The sequence below is a fragment of the Pinus tabuliformis genome, chromosome J, assembly GCF_031772625.1.
Source record: "Pinus tabuliformis cultivar Carrire ecotype Pingquan chromosome J, CPIR1, whole genome shotgun sequence".
NCBI classification, from domain to species: Eukaryota; Viridiplantae; Streptophyta; class Pinopsida; order Pinales; family Pinaceae; genus Pinus; species Pinus tabuliformis.
This window is the reverse complement of record NC_142295.1, coordinates 285,294,323-285,314,105: the sequence shown is the minus strand read 5'-3', so window position 1 is coordinate 285,314,105 and position 19,783 is coordinate 285,294,323. Positions and strand designations below refer to the sequence as shown.

At 32.5% G+C, this 19,783-nt stretch overlaps 1 pseudogene; it reads right to left on the bottom strand.

The window, feature by feature from the left end:
• Window positions 1-1,760: 1,760 nt before the first annotated feature.
• The window catches only part of LOC149226895 (putative CoA ligase CCL7), a 53,089-nt pseudogene continuing 35,066 nt past the window's right edge, over window positions 1,761-19,783 (bottom strand).

The following is a 19,783-nucleotide window of genomic DNA, read 5'->3' as shown; positions in this document are numbered from 1 at the left end:
GGTGGCCTCTTTTTACACTTCCCCCTTTGAGCCTATTTCTTGAAAGTCTTTTCATTTTCCTCTTTTCTCCATCTAGCTTGCCAAAGATTGGGTTCTCTCTCACTCTCCCCTTTTCCCTGACCTATCACCTTTGCCACTAAAGATCTTGGTGCACTTCTAGTTTTTCCCCTGCTTCTCCTCTAATCCTCTTCCCTAACTACAAATACTCTCTATCAGTTATCCCCTTTAGTTTACTCTCTATTTGTGCATTTTGCGACATGGCTAGAATGCCTCTCTCCTCTTGTCAACATGGATGTAGGAATAGTCTTCCGAGCCCTGCAACAACCACTGATACATATCGCTCTTCTATCCACCAAACTTGTTCTCAAGTTGTGGCTCACTTTGTTGTGGCTAGGGATATCATCCATGAAGGGACCGAAAGAAACATTTTTAAAGTTGAATACTAACTTAAACAAGCTAGAAGATTTGAATTCCTCATAGGCAAGTCAAACGAGAAACCAAAGACTAGATACCTAATGTAACAAACTTTTCGAAGGCATGTTTATCCTCCTACATGCAAATTATCATCCTATATTGTCATATCAAAACTCTCATGGGAATGGTGTTGACAGATAGTGTAGAAAGTCAACAGGAAATCATAAAGTAGACAAGCTTAACAAGAAAGTCTGAATTACTACCATGAAATTGTTTCTCCTCCTACATGCAAACTATCAACCTCTATTTGCATATCAAAACTTTAATGGAAAAAGAACCTACAGATAAGCTAGACTATCAAGAGAAAATGATAATCTACATGATTGAACTAATGGACAAAGTGAATAGGCTTAAGAAGAAAGTCTCAATTCCTACTATGAAATTAACAAACTTTGACTTTTATCCTTCAATGATGACAATCAACTAGAGCTGAGCCTCTAAATCCTATTGGAGCTCCCCAAATTATTAGTGAACAAGTGAGTCAGATGTTTCAAGAAAAATTTCTATAATGACACTGCCATTGTCCTATATATTATCTTGACGTTTAATTTATTTTCTGGTTTTTTTTCAATTTGAAAAACATCATGACAACCTATAAAATAAGAAATTATAAAATTTTGAACTTAATCTACATGTATTATTTCCGAATGAAAATCTAATCTTACAAAAAAAATCACTCTAATCATTAATTTTTTCGCAGAATTTTACACCTCATAGAAAGTTTGCACCTCCTTGATTTACGAATCCAAAGTCATAATAAGTCCTAAAATAGTTAGCAAAAGTAAAGCCCACTTTACTCGCTATTATTTGAAAAAAAATCTATATTGTAATGATGATTTGTTGAGTAACACACAGGCCGGTAAGAAAATGAAAATGTTCTAAGAAAAGTAGTTCATCTTCAATTATATTTGTAGACTGGACCAAAGAGGGAGCAAACTGTTCCAAGAAGCTAGACAAGTTTGCAACATGATGACATAAAACTATATTACATTCAATCATGTCTAGCATAAGTACTCTTTCGTTGTAGTCTGTCGTTCCTCTTCTCTAGAAACCTCAGAAGAGAAAACTCTCGTTTGACTTGAAGGGGCACTGCAACATCCATTGTAATTGGACATTACGTGGCTTCTATTTATTTTTAAGCATTAGGTAGTCGTAAACAAATTAGATTAGCAATAATGGCTAATCAGTCACAAGTCTACCTACGAGGTATTACTATCTGAGAAGATTGGGTGTGGTTAGGGACGACTACAGGTGATGCGGAGGAACTGACCTGGGTCATGTCCACGTCACGGTGGGATCCCACTGTTCGAGGATCCACTAATTCTGGTCGCCACCGTCATTATCTCATTTGCCTGCTCCCAACAACACCAGAATATCTCAGCTCTGATCTTGGCTAGAAATCGGTAAATTATAAATTATTTCAAAACATGATATTTAGGTTGTTATAATCAAAACTCACACAGATATATATGTAAATATTAAACACCATACACTAAGTTAATATATTAATTTTACGTTCATGAAATATACTTTATTCTCATTCATCATTGTTTATACATCTAGTTCATTATATAATACTTTATTTTTATTCAACGATGATCACATACAACAAGAACACACTGCATTTACATGAGTTCATTAGATATTACTTTATTATCATTCAATAATGATGATGACAGAAAACAACTGCTTGAAAATCTGGCTCATTAGCTGTTACTTTATTTTTATTGAGAACAAAGTAAAAGAATGATACTTAATTTTCATATTTAGTAAAGAAAAAGATTAACTTAATTTTCATATTTAATGAAGAAAAAAGATTAACTCACTGCATAATACTTAATATTCTCCTATCAATATCTTAGGGTAACAATGGCATGGCTTACCGTATGTGGGGAGACATTGTAAACGTGCACTTTCCCTGCGTAGAAAATTGTTAAAGGGGCGCAAGGCAGCTGCTCGGCAACCGGCGTGGCAGTCCTGGGATATAAAAATGCAAAAAGCTCCAACATATGGAAATATAAATTCGAAATCATTTCAATAGCAGGAAGAACAAAGGCTACCTATACCTTGAAACATTAAGATTCAGGGAAGATGGAACTGAGCAGCACCGCCGTGGTGGTACATTGGGCTGGCCTATTTGCTCCTAAGGGAAGGACCCCATGGGCTCCGTTGGAGGCAACAGAGACATATCTACACTGCAAAAAAACTGCAATTTATACAAATATAGACTCAAAAACATTGGAACAGTGCGAAGAATAAAGGTTATACCAAAAACCAATAAGATTTGGGGAAGAAGAGGGAACTGTTCAATACTGCAGGTACTGCTTTGGTGATTTGGTGGATTGGCTTCTGGGCAGGTACCCCGTTCAACAGTTGCGCCCATGCTCGTTGAAAAGGACGGGCCACTGTTCTCTCTGCGATCTGAACCTCTGTGACATGCCCATTGAACTCGATGAATGAAATGTTATTTTATTAAGCGAAATCATCAAGTTTTTATAGAAACAGAGATAGTTTCTTTTATTGATTACATGTACATCCCGTTAGGGGGCCACAAATATAAAATGCGTTCTGTTCACGTGCTTTGCCATGGTGGAAAGTAAAACCATAGTCAGATTCGTCTCAGACCAACAATTACATGCCACGAGAGGCGGTAATAGCATTTCAATTTTTGCTGTGCTTTTTGTGGGAGGTGTGTTTTATTTTCAAGTTTGAAGGGATAGATTTGTGAAGTTCTAGAAGCATTTGGGACTCAATTCACATGAGTGAACACAATATATTCTGAAAATCCTTTAAGAAGTAAAATACTGCTATTTCAATTTTCGCATGATTATAAAAAATCAATTATATATTTTTAAATTAGCATAAGGATGTCTACGTCGTTGCTTAATTCGCTAGTTTATTTAAATTATACAATTTAAACTCTAAAAGACCAGAATATATCAACATTAAACATCTATCCACTTAATTTATATATATATATATCTATATATATATATATATATATATATATATATATATATTAAAATTACAATAAAATAACATTTTTTTTTCTATAAATAAAAAGAGTTGGATTATAAAGAGTGATTGTTCTTTTTTTTGGTAATTTAAGTTTATGATGATGATGGCTAAGGTCCACCGAGACCAAACTTTGGTTTATCGGAGCTAAGAAAACGAATTATTTAGTTTAATTTAATATTTTATTCCTATGCTCAAAAAGCTTGGAGAGAAGCCCTCCTAGCTCACTATAATTTTGACATCATAAAAGGCTAGGAAGGTTAGTATTGCAAGAGAGATTTTGAAAGTGAGATCTAATGTGGTTGTACGCGGGGCACTCTAAGAGGAAGTGATTTTCATCCTCGATGTTCGTATTCTCACAGAGATGGCAGAACCTTTCCATCCATGGTGTTTTAGGAATTGTCCAATGACCCATTTCACTATGGAGCTCATGAGAGTTTGTTCTAATATTGGCTATATTAATTTTCTTCTTTGAGCTAGTTAAAACAAAGAGATACTTTTGATCTTCTAGGGTGGGGTTGATGACCTCCTTATAATATCTTAATTTTCTTTTAGTTGCTAAATCTTTCTCACACCACATTTTTTCCTTGAACTTAGAAGTAACAATATTTTTAATGTTATTAATGTTTTGCAATGCAATATTCTCGTCGATCTCCCAATGGTTTAACCAGGCCCTGGTGTCTTTATACCAGCCTCGCTTGAGCCTTAGGTGGTTTTGGCTGGAATTTAAAGCTAGTTTAGGAAGTCTATGGTCGCCTATGTTATTGAGTTTGTGCTTGTACGATAGAAGCCTAGTCATAGGTAGGCTCTCAATAGAGTAAAGACCCACTTCTATAAGGAGAATAGGATAGGGTGTGTCGCTTTTCATTTTGAGGTTATATGTTATAAAACGCTTCTGTATTTGCTCAATATTTCTCCAGGATTCTTTAGAGATGCTACAACCCCAAACCTCACATCCATATAAGATAACCGGAGTGACTAAAGTTTCAAAGAGGAACTTCTTTCTATCCCACATTACGAGATTTGTCATTTTACAATTATTTTCAAGACCAAAATAAGCTTTCCACCCCCCATTAATCATTTTCTCAATGCTATAGTAGTTCCAGTTGAGCTTGTGATGAATATCAATTCCTAGGTACTTGTAGGAAGACACTTCCTCCAAGTTACTATTGTCATACATAAAATTAGCATAAGTGTCCTTCTTGGATTTGATAATTATAACTTTTGCTTTGTCAGTATTAACAATCATACCCATGGTAGAGCAGAAATCCTTAAGAAGACTAAGTTTCTCATCAAGATCAGATGGGCACTTTGCAAGAAGAACGATATCTTTAGCGTAGAGAAGAAGGATGATGACTATCCCAGCTAAGATCGTGCTAGCACATCCTGCTTCCTCTAAACAACCTTTTATCTTGTCGATGTAAATGACAAATAAGGTAGGGGAGAGGGGGCAACCTTGTTTAACTTCGATATTACACTTAATATCTTTCGACCACCCCTCCTTGCTCTTTAACTTGAAAATTACATTCTCGTATAACCTTATAGTGGCAGACCTCAACTCAAAAGGAACCTTTAGCTCTTCTAATCTATTTCATAGGTTGTTTCTAGGAACCGTATCGAAAGCCTTTCTAAAGTCCTCAAAGCAACAGAAAAGATTGGATTTATCATTGCGGCATTCCTCCACAATGATCCTAAGCATAATGAGGTGGTCCGTTGTTGAGTGTTGCCTTCTAAAACCTGCTTGGCCTTTATCTTGCTTACCTTCACTTCAAGCCACATGCTCAACTTCTTTTCCAAAATAATACCATATAACTTGGCTAGGAGAGGGCTGATCATAATTGTCTGATAAATAGAGGTGTTATTTGTATCCCCACTTTTAAAAATAGGGATAATGAGGCTTTCAGTCCAATTTTTAGGGAACCCTTGCTTGACTGCTTGATTGAAAAGCTTGTGGATGTGGGGGATGAGGACAGGACCTCCAATTTTTAGGATTTCCACCTGGTAACCTTCAATGTCCTTAGCTTTCCCATTAGCCAAACGATTAATCCCAAAATCAATGTCTTCTAATGAGAAAACTTCTTTTGTAGTGAGCAGGGTTTCAAAGTTATCCATGACATTTGGAGATTCATAAAGCTTTTTAAGATAGGAATTCCAGTTGTGTAAAGCAATTTTATTATTATCTTTAGTTTTCCTAGTTAGAATCTGCCTCCAGAATTTCTTAGGAGCTACCTTAGAGAGGTGTAAGATATTCTCTTGTCTTTTACGAATATACTGCCTTTTTTTCCTTTTAGTTAGGGCTTTGTATATTTTTATCTTGTCAATTTTAAGAGATTCATCAATAGCTTCCTTAATTGCTCTCCTCGCACTTTTACAATCTTTGTCATACCATGGGTTGGTTTTGCTATTTCTTTTATTACTTGAAACTTCAATTGAGAACTTGTTAATAGAATATGAGAGGGTTGTAGTAAAATTATGATAGAGTTCTTCTATGTTGTTTATACTAGATAAATGAATCAAATTAATTTTTAATTCATTTAGAAAGAGATGTTTTTTATTTCTATCAAATATTAAGTTCTTTTGGCTATAAGTATTATTTTCTATGGGATCTCTATTCATGACAAAGTTGAGAGTTATAAGTAAAGGCCTATGATCAGAGTCAGGCTCGTGGTCATTTAAGATGTCAGAATTTATTATTTCGTTGTATAAAGAGAGATCAAGGATAACATAATATATCACATTACTACCAAGCCCGTGGATGCAGGTCATCTGGCTAGAATTGGGCCACTTCTTTAGACTATTGCAAATTATGAGATCCTGAGCACTACAAAGCTTGACTAGCTCTGACCCAAACAAATTCTCCCCGCGGTCTTCAAAGCTCCTTTTGTACCAGCTAGCCAGAGGAAGATCTTTGTCTAACCAAAGAGGATTAGGGTTGGAATGATTGCTTAGAAGGATAGCTTGGTTTCTTGAAGTTCGAGCATTAAAGTCACCCATTAAAAGGATATTACCTTCATTCCTTAGATTAGAAATATCAATCTCTAAACCATTGTAAGGACTATTTTTATCTAGATTCCTTCACTTATAGAAGTTAGAATTGATGGGGGGAAAATAAAAGATTGCTCTGTGTGTCTTTTTATCATAAATGTGTGTGATCTCTATCCAACTATATTGGTTGTAAGGGTCGTTTTTATAAACCCTAGCATGGGGAGAGATGTTCTTCTTAATGTAACAAGTTATACCCCCAATGCCTCTATAGGGATCGCTTGTTCGAGTTAGACCATAGTGTAAAGCCATCTATGTTAGGGACCTTAGATTCTTTGTGCTCCCAAGTTTTAACAAGCAAAATAATATCAACATCATTCGAGATCCAACTTAGCTTGGGGCCTTTGTTCCATGAAAAGCCCCAATAATTCCAAGAAAGAATCCAGAAAATTTTCAAAAACGAAATCAGGTAAAACGACATAATTTTTGTTAAAAAAATACAACCTTTTTACATATTTTGTCTTGAACTGTTCCATGGTTATGAGAAAATCGTGAACATGGAGAACATGAAAGCAATCATTTAATAGTTAAGAAAAATAAAATATTTAGGTGTTGTTACGTCCAAACACACAGGCCCTGGATGATAAAGATAATGGAAATCATCATTACACCGATAACTATAATAACCTATTATTTCAAGTGGCCATTTGAGAGGATATAACTTTCAAGTTTTTTTAAGTGACACTTATAATGGGATGTATATTAACAAAATGATATATAATTATCATATGATTTATATACAATAAATTTAATATTGCGAAAGAAATGGAAATAATTTTAGCCTTTAAATATTAAAGATAATTAGTTTGTTTTAATCTTTAGGCTGGAAGATAATGCATTATCAGTTACTATCGAAAGTACAATGACTATTGAGCAATCTTAATTTGGAAGTTGCTACGCTAATGTGTTATAGAAAATGTGGACTTTCTTTAAAATTTCAATAATATTTATTATTTTTCAGGATTAATAAGTAAATTCAAAAACAATTATCATACCATACTATTATTTAGGGTAATATTCTATGAAAAATAATTATTTAAAACAATATGCTTTCAAGATATAAATTTATTAAAGGGTACATAAATTTTTCATTAACATAACTTATAATTCTCATTTTCTTGGTATTTTTCTCCTTAAGAGTAGCAAAATGATTTACAACTTAGTATGGCATCAACGTCATCACATATGTATATAAAAACATATAAACCCAATTCCTTTTTTTAATTGGAATAGGGAAATTTTATATCAAAACTCCATTCCTGAAAACACAGATATACAACAAAAGCAACAAAAGGGTAATTAATTCTACCGAAACCTACTAAGAGGTAGGGCTTATCTTCAAACAAAAAAACCAGAGCCTCCTTACATGACTTGCAAAACTAACATTTAGTTTACATAGTTCCTCCAAAAGACATAAAAAATCTTAAGTCATTTATGGCGCATTAACACTAGCTATGGAGATAAGGTGGTCATCTTTACCACAATCAATTTATTCCATTGGAGGTACTTTGATATTTAAATCCAGATGAGTAACAATATTAGTTCTTACAAAAACCCCAAGAGAGAATTGGCCTATTTGAAGTTGGTTGAGAGGGAATTGATCATTTAGTTGATGAAAAAGAGAAGCAAGCTCATCCTCACTACTATGCATCTAAAACCTACATTCCATTATAGATTCCATTTCAATGGTTGAGATGGATATTGTTTAGGTATGATGAAATTGAAATTGAAAAATTTCCTATTACAACTAGCATATTCATTCAACCCACTCTAGTTGAGTTACCTTCCGCGTGTCCCTCTTATCCATATCAAAAAGACTAAAATAAATAGAGGAGTCTACAACCAAAGAAACGACCTAATGATTTCCTCCAAGAATGGACATAAAAGTAGGCACCCAAAATTCATGTCCCAACCCCAAAGATGCCCACAACTAGTTCCAATGTGACCATTGTGTGCTACAAAAGCTCCTCAAAAATAAAAGGAGAGAAAATATGCATGGAAGACCAATGAGAGTACAATTTAATCATGTAATATACACAAACTAGCATACACTTGGAACAGATACCCATGCAATAACTTATGTCCTTTAACGAGAATAGAGAGACCCCAATTAACGTTCATAGAGAGAAGGAGGGAGGAATAAAAACTTAGAGGACAGGAGTGAGGACACTTGTCTTAAGAATTCCCACACAACAAAAGGGACTTGATACACTTACAAATGACTAGAGGACAATATCCTAGAAATGGCACACCTCGACTAAACAACAATGGTGGAAAAGGGAGAACAAAGAGACCACTGAGACTTTTCTACCAAAGAGAGGACCAAGCATATTGGACCAACAACCCAAACAATTCAATTTCCATCTTCATATAGAGATCTTTAAGATTAATACTTCCTTTCTTATCACAAAGGACATGGTTAATACCATTAGTTGCTGAAATCCTCCCATTGATAGAAGCATAGAGAGTGGTTATACTTGTACATTCCCGTAAAGAACATTGAGGACATAGTTTCTTATATCTCCATTGCACACGTAATTAGTCTTGTTCACACCACCTATCATGATAACATAATGTCACATTGAGCATCGAAAGCTTGGCACCCCACATATCCATTTCAAATGACTTGCTCGAAAATGAATTGACTTCAACATGACTAGTTCACATAATGAATTCCAATGCTACCATTAGTGCACATTCATTGTGGCTACATCTATCAAACTATCTCACCAACTACACTGACTAAAACTCACATTTACGAGAAACTACATCATATTACTGTGAACCTGAAAGGTGTAATAAAAACAACCTCGTGATTTTTCCTATTTTAAATATAAAATTGAACATAAAAAAAAAACGTGAACATAATTTTATTTAGTGATTTCCTATTTGCAAGTTAAACGTGACCTTAAAATCAATTAAAATTTATGAGCAAAGTCGATTTTGTTAAGTGACAAATCAATTTTAAAATAAATTAAAAATGATAAGTAAAGTCAAAAGTCAAGTTTCTTAAAAGACAAATTACGGGTAACTGTTCTTCTGATCCTGTTTTAATCGTGTTATATGATGGATTAAATAACTAGATGACTCCGTCGCACATGTAAAATATGATATGGAAAACTTAGGTAGTGTGCCCTTCTTTTACGTTTAAGGTAAAATTATTTAAAATAAAGAATTTGGCTTATAGAAAGTAAAATTATTTAAAATATAAAAATTTGGTATAGAGAAAGTGAAAGTATTTAAAATATGTAAATTTAGTCGATAGTTCAATTAAAAAAAGAAGAAGAAGGAGATTATGATTTTAATCCTAGTAAATTAAACTATGAAATCCATTGAAATTCTTTAATTGCAACTAGTTGAAAAGGGGTTTTCTGCGTAGGCTGCCTAACCTGATATGTACACACCAGTGTTAAAGAAAATTCAACAAATCTATTATTTCAGGTATTTCTCTTAGTTGTTTGGTCGTTGGGTTATTGGCCTTCATCCATCCCGTGGCTTATGTAGTAACATAATGGGGTTCTAGGGTTAATTGCTTTATCATATGGGTTATTCTTTCGCGATTTATGGAGTTATATTAGTATGTTAAGACGGAGATGGAGTTTAATTTTTGGGAGATTTGTGGATCATGAATAAAATATTTCAAGTCATGGGAGAGAGTGAGGATGTGGAGTAGTGATTACATTGTTTTTGCATTTTCCAATTTTTAATAAGAAAAAGAAATATATTGAAGGAATGGTAGTTAAAGAGTGCCATGTTGAAATTTGCATCAGTTTTTAGGGTTGTTCAAGAAACTTCGGCCCTTAATGTTTCCTTGAAAGAAGATGCTTTCAAGGTTTATTTATTTTTAGAATAGGGTCTGGTTTGTAGATTTAATGGGTTTTGGCCATAATTCACCCATCTCCACAAGTAGATCCCTGATACATGTAAACTCCTATTGACTGATGATGTAAATATTTACCCTTTGGCTTGGGGTTTTTATATTGTGGTTTTTGATAATATAGAGGATAAGGTGGATCCTCGTTTGTAGGGTAGTGCTAGCCTTTTCATGAAGCCCTGGTCTCACTCTTTTGATCTAGTTATGGTGTCAATCTCAACGAATCCTTTTTGGATAAGGTATGGTGTCAGTCTCCCTGAATCCTTTTTGGATAAGGTTCCAGAACCTTCCCCTATATCTTTTGATCCTTCAAACATTATCTTCCATTTGTAATGCATTAGGGAAGTTTTATTGCCACAACCCATAATCTGTAAATTTTTATAAAACCACTTATGATCGAATACGTGTTGAGATGGATTTCAACAAGGGTTTTCCTACTAAGATTAATCTGGAAATTCCAAGACTATGTATGGGTTTAGAAGCTGGATTATGAAAATGTTTCATCTTGATGTCAAGCATGTTATGACTGGATTATGAAAATGTTTCATTTGGATGTCAATCATGTTATGAAATAGGGCATGTAATAAAAAACCACTGAAAGAATTGCAAAAAAACAGAGTTCAAAAGAATAACAAGAGGCCCAAATGGGTCGAAGGACCTTAGAGAGAACATTATACATTATATAAAGAAGAAGAGATTCGAGGTAAGAAATAATTAAAGGAAAAACAAGAAAAATTTATTGACAAAGAAGATTCACTAAAGGAAACAAAAACGAGTCAAGAAGATGTGTATGAGAATCCCCGGATTTAACGACAATGAAAGTGCAATGTACCCTAGTGAAAGTCTGATCCCCCTCAAAATCCTCAAGGAAATCAACTAGAAAAGCGACTTCTTGGGCATATCAGACCAATAAGGAAGAAACGAAAGACAACAATGCTCACACATCAAAGGGTCAGATACCAAAAATGTGAGTCGGATTCAAGTGGGGAAGAAGGTCAAAAAATAATTTGCTAAGGAAAACAAGAAGCCAATCAAAATTAAATAAATATAGTGAAAATGGAATGTAAATGTATCTCGATCTTAGGAGTATTTTGGAAAACATTTAGTTGGAATAAGACTAAAATTTGTGTATCATGGGACAATTACTTGAGGGATTGGATAGAGCATTGATGCTCAACCTTAAACCCATAAACGAGATTGGTAATTTTGAAGAAATGTAACGATTTTCTACAAGATCCCAACTTCTTTTCTAATAAAACTCTTACACTGTATCTTTGAAAAGAAAAAATTAATTTGAGAAATGTGTTATTCTTTAGATATTTAATATAAAGCTAACAAATAAAATTTAAAAACTATTAAAATCATTCTTAAATGGAATGTTTTAATACCAACATTATTATGTCAATCAAGTAATACACATAATAAAACATAATTTGGGTTCAATTAAAAAATTAATAAAAAATGATAAGAAGTTCACAATTTTTTTTATTATAAATATTTTTTTAATTAAAAGAAATCATAATATGCGAATTACATTGTAAAAATAAATAATAATAATTTATATTTATCTTTATATTTAAATTTAGTTAATAACTATTAAAAAGGAAAAAATCTTAAAATGAACTTCCTCTCTCTTTTTTTCTATATAACATGTGAAAGAAAAATGTAATGTAAATATGTATATAGCTATATCTATATATAATAAAATTAGAAGTAAAAATATTTTTGTATATTGAGTTCTAAAATATATGTATAATATAAATATTAGTTATGAATTATAAATCTATATTGCTTTATAATTTAAAATAATAATGACATATTCATAATCATGATGTTTTAGAATTTTGTATTTAAAGTTAGTGAATAACAGACAAAAACTTAATACTTGTAATAAATTTATTTCTAAGCTATAATGTTATGCATATCATATTAAAGAGTTAAATAATTTTTTTTATAAAATATGTTGTAGCTATATATATCTTATGAGAGTTTGAATAGAACCATAATAGATCCATCTTAACACTAGATTTATCAAGCTTAAAGAGAGATTAAATATCTTAAAATGCATCTCAAGAAATTTGGTTCACCTTAGTGCTTGGTAAATCTCAAGTCAAAATATATGTAGGTTCTTAATAATACTATTTATATTTATATAAATTTCACATTTCAACATATGGAAATAATTTTATTTTTTAATTTGATTGAAACATTGATAATACATCTAATTTCATAACTATATGTTTGCCATTTTTCTTTGAGGTTCTTTATTAAGTCCCTATTACATACATATTACATACATATTATGTATGAAGTCATGATATGTTTATTATTTAAATTTAAATATAAAGTTTTAAAAATCCAAGTAACATTCTAATAAGAGTTATAAATAAAATATTTAAATATAAATATTGTATATGGTTACAAATGATTATGATGGTGGTAGTAGTGGTTAATATTCTCATTATAAAGAGAGAGGAAATAGAATAAAATAAAAAATTACAATGTAAAAATTTGTGAGGTCTTCTGCCAATAATGAGGAAAATGTTTACCTCTTTCTTTGGCATGTGTTATGTATCTTTCTTTCTTTTTTTAATTTTGATTTTTATTTTTGAGTGGAAAGGGAAAAAAATGGATTTCTAGATACCAACTAAAACTATATAAAAAATTCCACAAACTAACCATTACAACATATATTCAGAGACTTAAACCCACAAAACAAATTATTCACGAAACAGCGAAATATTTATAACAATATGTAACGTACACCTAAAAAATATCAATATTATTAATTTTTAATACTATAATAAAAAATAATTAAATGTATAAATTTAAATTACGGTAATATTGAAAATAAACAAGTACATTTATTTTAATAATTAGTAAACAAATTATATTACATTTTAATATCAACATGGAATAAAATGCAAAAATAAAACAGGAAAAAATGGCAAACATAAAGCCAAAACAAAAAATGACAAACACACTGCGAAAACCTTCGAGATAATACTACTAAATACGGTTATAGGATGAATATAATGAATAAATATTGCCAAACACAAATATATGACCAACACATATTCCGAAAAATTAACATAATAAGATATATATAAAACTTAGTTTTAATTTTCTAAGCAATTATAAATGTAAATAGCTTTTCTCTATTTTATGGAACTAGACTAACTGTTTGAAACATTTGGCAGGCATATTGTCAAAGTGTGAGGGACATTTGTAACTTTTTCCAGGTTTAAGTTGGCATATACATATAGACTAATGTTTGAAATAAATAAAACATTTAACATTATAAATCACTAATTTTTAATGATATAGTTTAAATAAGTGATCGTACAAACATTGTGTTTATTTAAATAAATAGATTGTGAATTTGATCGACCGAGAAGGGGTGAAAAAATAGGTTTTGCGATTTAGAAGTGTTTATGTAGATGTGAGGGTGTTTTCTCTCGAAGGTTTTTCATTGTTTTTTTCACTGAGATGGTTGGAATCTTTGACGGAATGGGATTTTGACATTAAAAAACATCAGAGGAAAGGAGAATGTGATTTTGATATTAAAAACATAAGAGGAAAGGAGAATGAAGTTCCAAATGAACTTAATAGAATGGTGCACTTTATTCAAGCTACGACTATTAGTGTGCATATTTTAGATTTGCGAAATAAAATTTTAGCACTTATTGTTACAGATTGTTACAGATTGGTATTGCTTATAGGTAAAATAATATTGAAAAAAAAGTACCATTGAAATTTAAAGAATACAATTTATATTAAGGTGGTACATTTTTCTATAAATATAGGGTATAGTTTTTATGAATTGAAAAATTAATTATGAAAGAAATTCACAATGTTCATATGTAGCATACTTTGGTTATCATAATGAATTTTAAAAATGAAAACTCATATTTTTTTTATTGAGAATGATGAAGGATGTAGCTAATTACATTGCCAAATACATGGAATGTCAAAGAATGAATGCTAACTATAGATATCTATCTAGTTTTCCATAGTGATTGCCAATTTTAGAGTGGAAATGAGGAGTTGTAACCATTGATTGTACAACAAAATTTCCTATAACAAGAAGGAAACATGATTCAATAATATAAACGAAGGATAAATTAGCAAAAACTACTTATTATGTTGCATTAAAACTTAGACATAAGGTAGCTAAAATTGTAGAAATATTCATGAAGGAAATCAGTGGATTGCATGGAGTTTCAAAGGCATTATTTTAGATAGAGATCCAACGTTTACCTCAAAATTTTGGAGAGAATTGTACACATTATAGCATCTTTTTCCACTTCTTATTTTAAAATGCATATTTGGCTAACTAATCTTCTATTTTTCCTATGCCATACTTGATTTTCCCTAAAAATTCTTAAGAATAATTTATAGAATCCCATACGCTCTTCTTATTTTGGCATCAAGCATACGTTTGTGTCTTTCCTAAAAGAGGGCCTTGTATGTTCACAAGTATCTCAAAAAAAGCTTCCATATGCCTAAAAAATGGACCAAAAGAATATAAATGTGTGTGTTTTTGTGCTTTTTTGGGGGGTTATATATTATATGAAAATCCAATTGTTGTAGCCCATGTCATAACCATCCCAACTAATTTTTTGTGGTATATAATGGTGCCTTGGGTATGAGAAAAGTATTTTACTATTATTGCAACCCAACTCTAACATAATTGCCTTGGGTATGAGAAAAGTGTTTTACTATTATTGCAACCCAACTCTGACATACTTCCTTGAGGCACACGCTTGTCTCCCTATGATTTTAAGACCCCACCACCACACCCCCCCCCCCCCCAACAAATCAAGAAACCCTAGTTTCCATGTCTTCTCCATATCTCCCTTATATTTTGTTGATTCCTCATCACTTTTGGAGTGAAATATTGTTGGAGGAGAACTCTAATGGGTCAAGTAGGAGGAATCTAGAGGATGGTTCTATGTAGTGCATGCATCGAAGATCAATTATTTGTGTCTAATATATTATTGTTTTTATATGAATAAAGAAGCTCACTTTAATGTTCCTATTTTTTTTACCCAACAAGCCTCCCCTAACTAAAATCAAATTTTTGCAAGACCCCTCCATCAATAGTTTCTCATCAACATTAAGCAATAGAGTCAAATTCTCTAGACCCATAAGACTCGTAATTATCCCATCGGGAAATTTCCATCCAAGTAGATATCTTCCCTTGTCATAGGATGAAGTTTGGAAAAATCTACATTACATGAAAAAAATATTATTCCTTCTCTTTTAGAAATACCCAGTATCATAGATTCGAGGTCGAAAGCTTTTAGGTTTGTGACAATAACAGGTTTTATTTTCAATTGATCCTCTAACATCAACACTATGTAAGATAAAACTTTTTGCTCCTCTTGTATACCTTGTATTGGAGATCATAAGTATCAGAATTTACTAAGAATAGTTTTGACACACATCATTTTCTCTCGACAGCAATACCGATCCTATAGAGGAAAATTCACTAATTATCTAATTCTAGTGAATTGTCTTCACTTTAGAGAGGGCCACCCTTGTCCAAACTTGTCTCCTAAGAGTTCTTCAACAAGAATATATATCTCGACCAAGAGGATACCTTTTTTTCCTGGAATGTTGAATTACCATTAGTCATAATAACAATCAATGTGGATTTATAGCATTAATGACTGGGTTGTTTCTAAATCATCTCCACCAATCCATACACACACCTCACAAAAAAATATATTCACTAGTGGTAGCTTCGTATAATGGATAGCAACTCGAATTAAGCTTATTACCAACCCCCCCCCCCCCCCCCCCCCCCCCCCAAACGATTATCCCAATACATTCCCATTAGTGTTGATGTTTTCCAAGAACACATTAAAACCTTTATCTAGTTTTTGAATTGTTGTCTTCATTATAGGTCTTATCCAGCTATTATGGAGTATTTTTTCTTTTAAAGTGTTCAATCAAGCTCCTCCCGCCACTCTTTCATTGTTGCATCATTACTCTTTTTTTTAGCTTGATTGTTTCTCCCTATACTAATGTTGTGCTTGTTGCTCACTAATTCCATTGTGTCAAGTCAAACTTTTATCTCAATAAGTTGTTGTGGATGGTTCTAATTTCTTGGCATGAACTATAAAATATATGTGTTGTAGAAGTTATAATGTTTTTCTTTCATGCATGTCTTGATGAAATCTTTAATCGACAATATGTTGAAATATATCTATATTTGTGTGTGTGTGTTGTTGAACTTATAATGTTTTTCTTTGCATGCATGTCTTGATGAAATATTCAGTTGCTAGGATGTTGAAAGCAAACATGGTAAGGGATGAAAGATCTCTATTATAGAGCCCATGGTGTCTGATTTACCTATGAGAGAAATATGTTATGGAGACACAAAGGCCTTTTATGGAAATAACACTCATCCTGATTGGGTTGGGATTTACTGAATCTACAGAAATTCTTAGTTCAATGGACAGAGTGAACATTATATGGCAATATGTAATATTATAAGTCATGGATATATTGAATTTATACCAGAGAACCGATAATTCAATATAACGACATGATTAGATGGGAAGCAACACAGATAAATGTAAACCAAGAAGTTATTATTAACATCAAATTTTAGATTTTAGCCTCTCTAAAGGTTGATTCATTCCATGAGATGTATCATCTCCAATAGGCAGAGGCTAAATTAACTAATCATTTCATTGAGAAATTATTTATGATTCACCTTGGAAAGTGTATCAAGGCCATAAAATATTGGTGATGGGACACTCATGCATTCAAAGAATTCACTAACAAATAATACCCCACATAATATTTGTGACATCCCTTCTTCCACCTTACAACGATGATTAGTCGACTCTATGGAGAGTTCAATACATCACACTTTAGGATTGAATGGATACCCCTGGCGGCGGAGATAGTCTCCAAAGGATGCATATTCAATAGGGAAAACATTTTATCCAACAATTTATTAAAATCTCTTTTAAAGGTGAAATACATCCTGACAAACTAGATCACATCCTTCTACATGTTAGCATATTTGGTAGATGTTTTATGTGCTACGAACGAGTTTCTAGGAATGAACTAAAAATGGAATCTATATCTCGCTCCTATTCATATATATTTCTAATTCCCATGGGCAGATCAATACATCAAGTTCTCTTAAGGAATTTGTGATCAATTTTTGGCCCAAAGTCACTAGGTACTCTTCAAGTTTTTGGCAGCTAGTTTATCCGAAGGAACAAGGAACACTATTATGGAGATTGGAAATTGTCATAGTGAGGGAACTATACATATATCAAGGTGTTCTACCGTTCAATGCAACCACATTTGATTCTTCAAATTTTCCTCGATTAATTTCTAATCCAAGAAATTTCATATCAATAGTGGAAGTTCGGATGGAATTAGCATTGTTGAATAACAACAAGAGGTCATGGTCAGGGTTTCCACTAAGAATAGTTTAATATGGCCTGAAAAAATTACATCAAGCCATTAAAAAACATTACAACAGTAAGGAGTTAAATCTTCCGATAGTTACTTTAAAAAATATTGAGCCCCATGATGTGGTAAAAGAACATTATATGTCTCTGAGGCTTACTTATACATATAAACATGAATTTCATCATGATGATTTAGTATTTTATGATGTCCTCAAAGTAAGTAGAGCTAAGGATGCAACTTTGAATACACTTAGACGTATAAGCATGAATTTCATCAAGATGATTTAGTATTTTATGATCCCCTCAAAGTAAGTAGAGCTAAGGATGCAACTGTGAATAGAAGAATTATTGTCAAACATTCAACTTCGAGAAGCAAACCAAAGAGATAGGGAAAAAGAGTGACATATATTTGAAATAGAAGTGGTATGGGAAGTGAAGGACGAAGAAAATAAGCTCAATGAAAAATGCCTTGAGAGGAAAAGGATCGAGGTTGAAATGAGACTACAATAACAAAAGTCAGCCCAGGTTAGAGCCTCAACCATCAAGCAAATCACTATACATGACGATGAACCATAGGTAGAGATGAGCATATCAGACAAAGAAACCAGTAAGGAGAAGGAGCACATCATTCCCCATAGTATTTACAACAATGAGAAGTTTTAGAGCTACATGTACCATAAATTACTCTAGTACATGATCCTATTATCATGTAGATTTCAATCTCTTCAATCCCTCTAATTGATAATCATACATGTGCTACACCTCCTCTAAGTCACCATAGGGATATTGATGATGATTTTTTTGACTTAAGCGACTATTATTACAGTAGATCATGAAAGGAAGTTATTCACAATGTATCGAAGAGAAGGAATATTGGGATGAGTGAAGAAGAATATGCTCTATCAAAAAGTCCATAATAGAGGATTATCTAAAGTATCTTCAGGAAAATTAATTAGCAAGATAATATCAATACAACCTCGATCCTAGGAGCCCTAGCAATAGCTACAAAGGCCGCTACTTAGAGTATATCCTCAGACATGGAACAATTGAATTATATAGTAAGGGTAGTTCAACAATAATTAAAGAACCAAAAGAAACTTCTAGAGGCCAAAAAGAAGGAAGGATTAGAAATGCAATGCATAGATTTATCCAAGTCCTTGAAATCTCAGTATGAGGAGTAGGCAACACAATTTAGGGAATCTCATACAAATGAGCTAAAGAAACTCAAGGAAGACCATAGATAGGAAACTAATGAAAAGATTGACTATATGCAAGAGACTTGAATTGGTGTCCAAGTATTGAAGGCCCAAATATAATAGGTGTATTTTCTATATGAAATATAACAAATTCAACAACTATTTATATGGATTGAGAAGAAATTACAGGAAATAGATGTTGAAGTGCAGATCTATAAGAGAGCTAACATAACTCTTGACCATATGCTAGAGTGGAAAAAGGAACACATAGATTCTCATGATTCATTTCCCATAGGAATACCATATTGGACAAGAAATTAATGGAAGGATTGACTAGATGAAAAAGACAAGAATCGGCATCTAATTATTGAAGGCCCAAATAAAATAGGTCTCTCCTATAAAAAAACTTCAACAAATTCAACTATTGGTTTCAAATGCAACACCTGTACAAATTTTAGTATGGAATCCTTGGAATCTTGGTTCAATCCACTACAAGAAGAAAAAGGCTCACTAAGTTTAATCATATAGAGCATCATAATGGGAGTTACTGATGCGTTGATAATGTTTCATGGCCATTGATGCACAACACCATAACATCATGATCCATGAGTGCCAGGAACATGTGGGTGCATGCAATCTGAAACATGCCACATAGGAACATTGGTGGGTACTCACGACCTAGGTGTACTACTATAGAAAAAACGGGCGGGGTGCCAATAGAGGTGCACATCACTCAAATC